This window comes from Azolla caroliniana, unplaced genomic scaffold (genome assembly GCF_043228905.1).
Source record: "Azolla caroliniana isolate FFs.n. ecotype wild unplaced genomic scaffold, voAzoCaro1.0.p SCAF_6, whole genome shotgun sequence".
Classification (NCBI taxonomy): Eukaryota; Viridiplantae; Streptophyta; class Polypodiopsida; order Salviniales; family Salviniaceae; genus Azolla; species Azolla caroliniana.
The window spans coordinates 8,961,743-8,968,851 of NW_028230441.1; positions in this window are offsets into that span (position 1 = coordinate 8,961,743).

The following is a 7,109-nucleotide window of genomic DNA, read 5'->3' on the forward strand; positions in this document are numbered from 1 at the left end:
CTTGATTCTTGAACCCACCACACTCACATTCTTCTCCCCCCCCCCCCTTCCTCCATAGCCGCCCGCACTTCCCTTAATGATTGAATTGACCTTCTTACAATAAATTACATGTACATGCATACATATATGGCAAGATGTGTGTGTGTGTGTGTGTTGATTTTTTCAAAAACCTGCGGCTCATACGAGATTTCCATTCATTGTAAAGGTTCAAATGTACAATTTGTGTAAGCCCTCATGCGACCATTTGTTTGTGAATGTATGAATGACATATACGACCACTATATTAAAGGCTACAAAAGCAAGAGGGTTTAGTAGTAAATTGAATTTGGTTCGTACGTTTATGAATGGAAACCACGACACAAAAACTAGTGAATAGGCAAACGCGTTTTATTTATTTTTATAAACAAGGCATAATAGTAAACACGTCGAGTATGGTAACAAAAGAAACAAACTATTGTTGTAAAATCTCCAATGACTTTCGACATTAAAAAGCTAACCTATCTTCTCATGCTCCAATATAAGAACAACAACTTTGTGTTAAAGCATCATATGAAAATGTTGTCATTACATATATAAGTCACACAACATTGGCATCAAAATTTATCACGTGTGGATTCATGAGATATGAAGAGTGATGAGCAACTGTTCAAAACTTGTATAGTAACATTTACATATCCGACTAGCCACATGAGTGCACGTAATGGCTACTATTTTATAATGCACAATATGGAAACTATAGCAAAGCCCACAAGAAGCGTGCTCATATTAGAGAATGTAGAAAGAAGTGGCACGCACATTTCAATGTTGTTGTGTGAACATGAGATTAAGAGAGAACAAGGGTGCAGAAACGTTCAAATATAAAACACACCATAATGAAACACTACATGGGTCCTATCTTCGGTCTTAGGATTATAGTATATCATTGTACATGAAAAATTGTAAGCTTTTGGGCACACAAGCTTAAGTTGTAGCATTTACATGTTTTTTCTTAATACTATTGAGGAAAATCTTTGAAGGAAAAAAAAAACACCACATGGGTCAATGCATAAGGCCTTTATAGCAAAGAAAATGTTTACTACCTCATTGATGACCATAAAAGATTTGTCTAACATTTCTTGAACACAAAGTCCAAACAAAACTTCAAAATGGTTCAAGAAATTAACATGCAGAAGCCCAAAGCACAAATGGTACAAAAGTTGAAGGCTAGGGTTGATGCACCATGAAAAATTTACATCTATTTAGTTGCAATCTTGAAGCATGGTAAGTTTTTAAACCAACATTATAGTAAGTTATGAATAGATAAAATAGAACTTTGTATTAAGAATATTCTCTCCATCCATCTTTAGAATTTCTTGAAGAGACAATCATTTTGATATATGTGTTGAAACCATTAGAACATGAAAATCATTGAATCATGAACATCGCATGCAATGTTTGATGGGGTGTGAATTCAACCTTTATGCTTCACAATCATGTTGCATTGATTACAATGATGTTCCATTCAAATTACAACTAAGATGGCTTGTACAATGATTAATGACTGAGATAAACGATTAAGCATTCAAATAATATGATTTATATTCAAAGGAATATGAGAATTAAGTATATGATAATTGTTTTCTATTTTTGTATAACTTCTCAGTAAATGTAGGAGTTTTTCTTAAGGCTCTAAGGGTCGTAGCTTTTCAAGAGGTGGATTCCAAGAGGTACATTTATTCATATTTAATTTGTTAATAGATAATTATTTTAATGTTCAAACTTTATTAATAGTGTTCACACTCTCCCTCATTACTCATACAAAAGGAGGGTCTTTGTACAACTTTCATGAGAAAATTTGCCCATTGCTCATACAAAAGGAGGGTCTCTATACAACTTCCATGAGAAAATTTGCCCATTGGTTTAAGCTTTGTGTAAAGCTCAAATCCATTTCATTTTCCTGTATCTTTCTCCAAATTACCGTTTATATAGAAGTATTTGCAATTGGCATGCTCGCTTTCTCATGCTGCTTTTGAGTGAAAATTAATGCAATTCATGATTGATTATCAAGGTGGAGCCCAAACATACTTGGGGTTAGTCACATTTTTGTGATGAAGAAGATAATGTGCCTGACTTTAGCTCCATGAGTAATGTTGGTGGATCAAGTACCCCGGAAGGGGCCAACATTACCCATTACCTTGTAGAGTGTTGCACTTCCAAGTGTTACCATTGAGTCTCAAGGGGTTGCCTTCCTCACGATGGGCTATCTAAGGGATTTGGAGCATCACTCCCCAATGACAAAGACCACGTCATATTTCACACATAAAACTTGTGGAACCCTCAAGGCTTGATATATTAAAGTAAAATTAAAACACACTAGGTCCTAATCACACCACCAATTAAGAAACATGTGAGATGTCTCAATTAAATAGATATTACTAAGTAAAATCATATATATCTTAATTAATTAGTGTGAAAGAGGCACATATAGGAAAATGATTCTTAATGGATGTAAGAGGAGAGAACCAAAAGATAGCCCCAAAGTTGGGGCACCCAAAGGCCCATTTGACATGTGAACTCTAGCATTTTTACAATTTGGAAACCTTGGTCTTCTTAATATTGCAAGCTCATTGGCATTAGCCATTGCAATCTAATAAAGGATAGTTCCTGGCAAGGTACAATATAACCTTGTTCTTGTATACTTTTGGTCTATGACCAATGTTAAGACTAGGTGATTAACTACAGGTTAATTAGTACCTAATTATGTGATTAGTTGACAAGCAGAAGATTAAGTGATATGTGTGTGAGAGGAAGATAGAGAGGAAGATACACTTATGAACAACACAAGATGGGGGATGAGTAACTATATTAGAAAGCATCATCAAATACAAAAATACCATCAATGAGGTATGTATAGAGCTCATGTGCAAGGGTGCACATGTGTGAGGAGAATATAGGTACAAACGTGTAAGTCCTATATTAAATGACATTGGGAGTGGAGGATCTAGAATATCCTACTTAAGTACAAGGTCCTATTTAAGGCATTATAGTAAACACTTTTAACTAGATTCTATCTAGGTAACTACGAAGTTACATAGTTGACTAACTAAATAACTCTAGTTGAGCTTGATCTCTCAACAACCAATATTCTAGAATGGAGTTGGACGATTGATGCCATGAGTTAAGGTATTCATTTGGAAACTTATGGTTGGAGCTTTACCATTTGAGGATGCATTAAACAAAAGAAGCATCGCTAGGGGAATGTGTTTTTTTGTTCAGTGGAATTGGAACATAATAGGCATTGATTTCTTTCATGCATGATGGCTAGAATGGTTTGGAGGTGTATCAATTTAGAGCGGATGTTCTTGATTGGAATAATTTAAATTATATTCATTCAATTGGGTTTTTGCTCATATGGAGAAGAATGGGCTGATGCCTCATTTCCAAATTATTTTTGATTTTTTATTGTATTGGGGGACTGTAGAGCAGCTAGAGGGCATGGTGGGTTGCATAACCGCCACTACCCCCTCCTACTATTACACAACCACCCATGTTGCGACAAACACAAGGAGCAATGGGGCATTGGTAACACATGTGTGAAGGAAGCGGAGAGGATGGGTTAACGATTCTTCATGGGTACAATTGTACATGTGTGTGCGTTTGTACTTTATTTTTTAATTAATATTTTTTTATTTTTCCATAAAAAATATGCTCCATTGGTATTAAAATTAACAATGCCAAAGGCAATATACAAATTGTACATAATAGTTTCCACTCCACAAGTATATATCATAAAAAAAGGACTAAATATAAGCGATGACATTTGGTAACATATGGCTAATTATAATCCATGAAAACAACTCTCAGCCTTTGCCAACAAATTATTTGCTGCGACAAGCTAGGGTACCACCCAAAATAAGGGGATAGAATCAAGCACCATACTATCAATCTCCAACATGTGAAAACAATTAATGATACATCGAAATAACCATGTTCTATAACTCTATAACCATTACCTTCCATGAGACCATATTTGTAGTACGAAGCGTCTGAAACACATCAGGACCTCTAAAAACCTCATGTTGCAGCCAAAATTGGCTGAATGTGTTTCCACATATACTAAAGTTGTTCACCATCACCTGGTTGTCCACTAGCTGTTGCAATTTGGCAAATGTTTTGTACGTCAAGATCTTCTTCAACTGTTGCAGTTGAAGACACAAAAATAGTCCATGATGCACATGCCACTTGGGGTAAAACATGATGGGCCGCATTGGATAGCCCCCATCTATCCTCTCCCATATCGAAACGACCATGTCCTTTATCTCCACAAACATTGAAAATGTACTTGTAATGAATCTCCCTATAAAACAAGATGATCTATGTCCTCCTCACCTCAAACAAATCTGCTTCGATCCCCACACCATCTTCACTCAACCTTATCACAAAACAAAATTCTGCTTCATTCAGTCCACATCAACTATCTCGCCACTTACCACCAAGGTCCTATACAAATAACAACAAAATGAGTTTGGTGTGTTTCTCATCCCCTCATGATCTGCTTTGCCCCCCCCACACCATCATCACTCATAAAAATAGACAAATTGCTTCATTCAGTCCACATCAATCATCTCGTCGATTACCAGCAAGGTCCTGTGCAAATAACAACAAAATAAGTGAAAAATGTTTCCTCATTCCCTCATGATCTGCTTCAACCCTCACACCATCAACACTCATCCTCTTGTCCTGACAAATATGCTTCAAACCCCATCGCCGTCATCCCTCAACCTATGAGAACCATAACATCTTCTTAACTCACCCCACATCTGAAGCATCTCACTGACCCTCTTGAGATCTTGCCGATTATCGCGAAAATCTTGTACTAACAGCCAAAAAATGAGTGAAAACAAAATCCTCACCTTCTCATAATAATCTGCTTCAACCCCCACACCAACATCACTCATCCTGATCACAAAAATAGAAAACCAGCTTCCTCATGTCCACATCCACCATCTTGCTATCTCCGATTATCTCAGGATTTCCGCCAATTACCGCTAAAATCCTGTACTGACAGCCAAAAATTGAGTCAAAAAAATTTCTCACCTTCTCATAATACTCTACTTCAGCCCCCACATCATCATCCCTCATCGTCATGTCCACATCCACCATCTAACTATCTCCGATTATCATCAACACCTTGTACATTGAAAGAGCCTTCCTACATGCCACAACCTCCTCCTCCAAGTTAACTCATGTTGTTTGCAATAAGAATGGTGTCGGTGGTGGGCACAACCAACGAGGTGGTACGTAGTTCCACCTGTTAGGATTTCGGTCCCTCCGGATGGGATGATGAAGGCCCGGTGAGAACCGGATGATATGTATCAGGCAAGGTAGACCCGGTGAGAACCGAATGATGCAGGCCCGATGAGAACCTCTCACTGGATGAAGGGACATATATGTAAATATGTTTCTGAGAGCCCATTGGGGCTATACTTGTAAATGGTCCTAAAGTCATATTAGTATAAATATGACCTAGGGCAAACAGAGGTTGTGAGTTGTCATTATTATTGTATAGAGTTATTGTGTGTAACTATTGTACAGAGAGAGTGAGAGAGTGAGAGAGAGAGAGAGAGAGAGAGAGAGAGAAAGAGATAGATAGATAGATAGATAGATAGATAGATTATATTATCGTCTTCGGAGGTCAAATATGACCTATGAGACCAAAAATATTACATTTCACGTGATACGTGTGAAAGTGAGTAGTGACTCTTGATGTTCAAGAACTTTACCAATGAATGTTGCAATCGAGAGTGCACATTGTGGTTGTGAGAGGAATTCATGCAAAGATTGGGCTCGATCGAAGAGATGTGGAAAGCATGGTCGAATATGATCAAAGGTAGAGCATTGTATCAAAGTGTGATACTCAGACTCGTGAACTTGTTTACGGCAAAGTGTGCATAGCCGACCACTCTCATCACTTGTACCCCAATGCCCTGTTTCACATCGCAATGCATGTGAGTGAAGTCGCATGGAAGCAATGGTTCGAATGGCAGATAACGGTATGGGCTCTAACATGTATGGATGTGTACAATTTCCCTTTTCTGCAAAGAATATGGTTTTGTAGTTAGGTGCAACATGTGTAGTATAATGTGTGAAGCGTGAGCCTCCACATTTGTCCCATGTCATGATACATTGGCGTTGCAAAAATGCCTCATTTACAGAGGAATCTAATGATGTATCATGAAGCAAATGTCTCGCATCCCATCTACCAAACCATTTTTCTATATCTTGCATCCAACCGGAACACAAAATTTTGCTTTTATGCGTCTTTTGGATCTTTTTGCTTGCTTCCCACGCAATTCTAGGAAGTTGATGTGAGGGGCTTTTTTGAACCTTAAGCATGTATTCAACAACCCTTTCCATGGCCATGATCTCAATGGGAAGCGATCCCGTCTCAAGGAGGAGGAGGGTGTAGGGCGTTTGTTTCTTAACTTGTAGAAACTTGGAAGAAAATGCTTTTGGACATTTTCAAACTCTTTCGACATAGATTTAGGGATACTACCGCCCCATACTTCCACCCCATAGAGAAGAACCGGTGTCACCAAAGTGTCGAAAAGATATTTCTTGAGGACCCAACACTTAAAATCTCCAAGATTGCATGTGTTCTCAAATGCATAGTATGCTCGCTTGCCCGCCTCTAAGTGGCGTGTAGCACATTCATTCCATCTATGATTTGAAAGAACTTCAAGGCCAAGATATTTGAAGCTTTCCACACATTCAAGTGGCTCATTGTTGTACATAATGCATGGTTTATCTCTTTTTTGGCTCTTCACAAGCATAATCTTTGTTTTAGAGCTATTGACACTTAATTTAGTATGCATGCAAAATTTTTCCAATGCCTTCATAAGCTTTTGTGCATCTCCTAAAGTATTTGCAAAAAGCACTACATCATCTGCATATAGCAAAAGCATAATTACAACATTCCCAATGGCAACTTCTTCAACACAAGAGAGAGAGAGAGAGAGAGAGATACAGAGCGAGTCTCTGTTGTAACTGCCGCCAGGCAAAGATTGAGAGCAAGAGGTTGTGGCCTCTTTGTTCCTCTGTTGTATTCCTCTTACATAGTGATAGTTGGA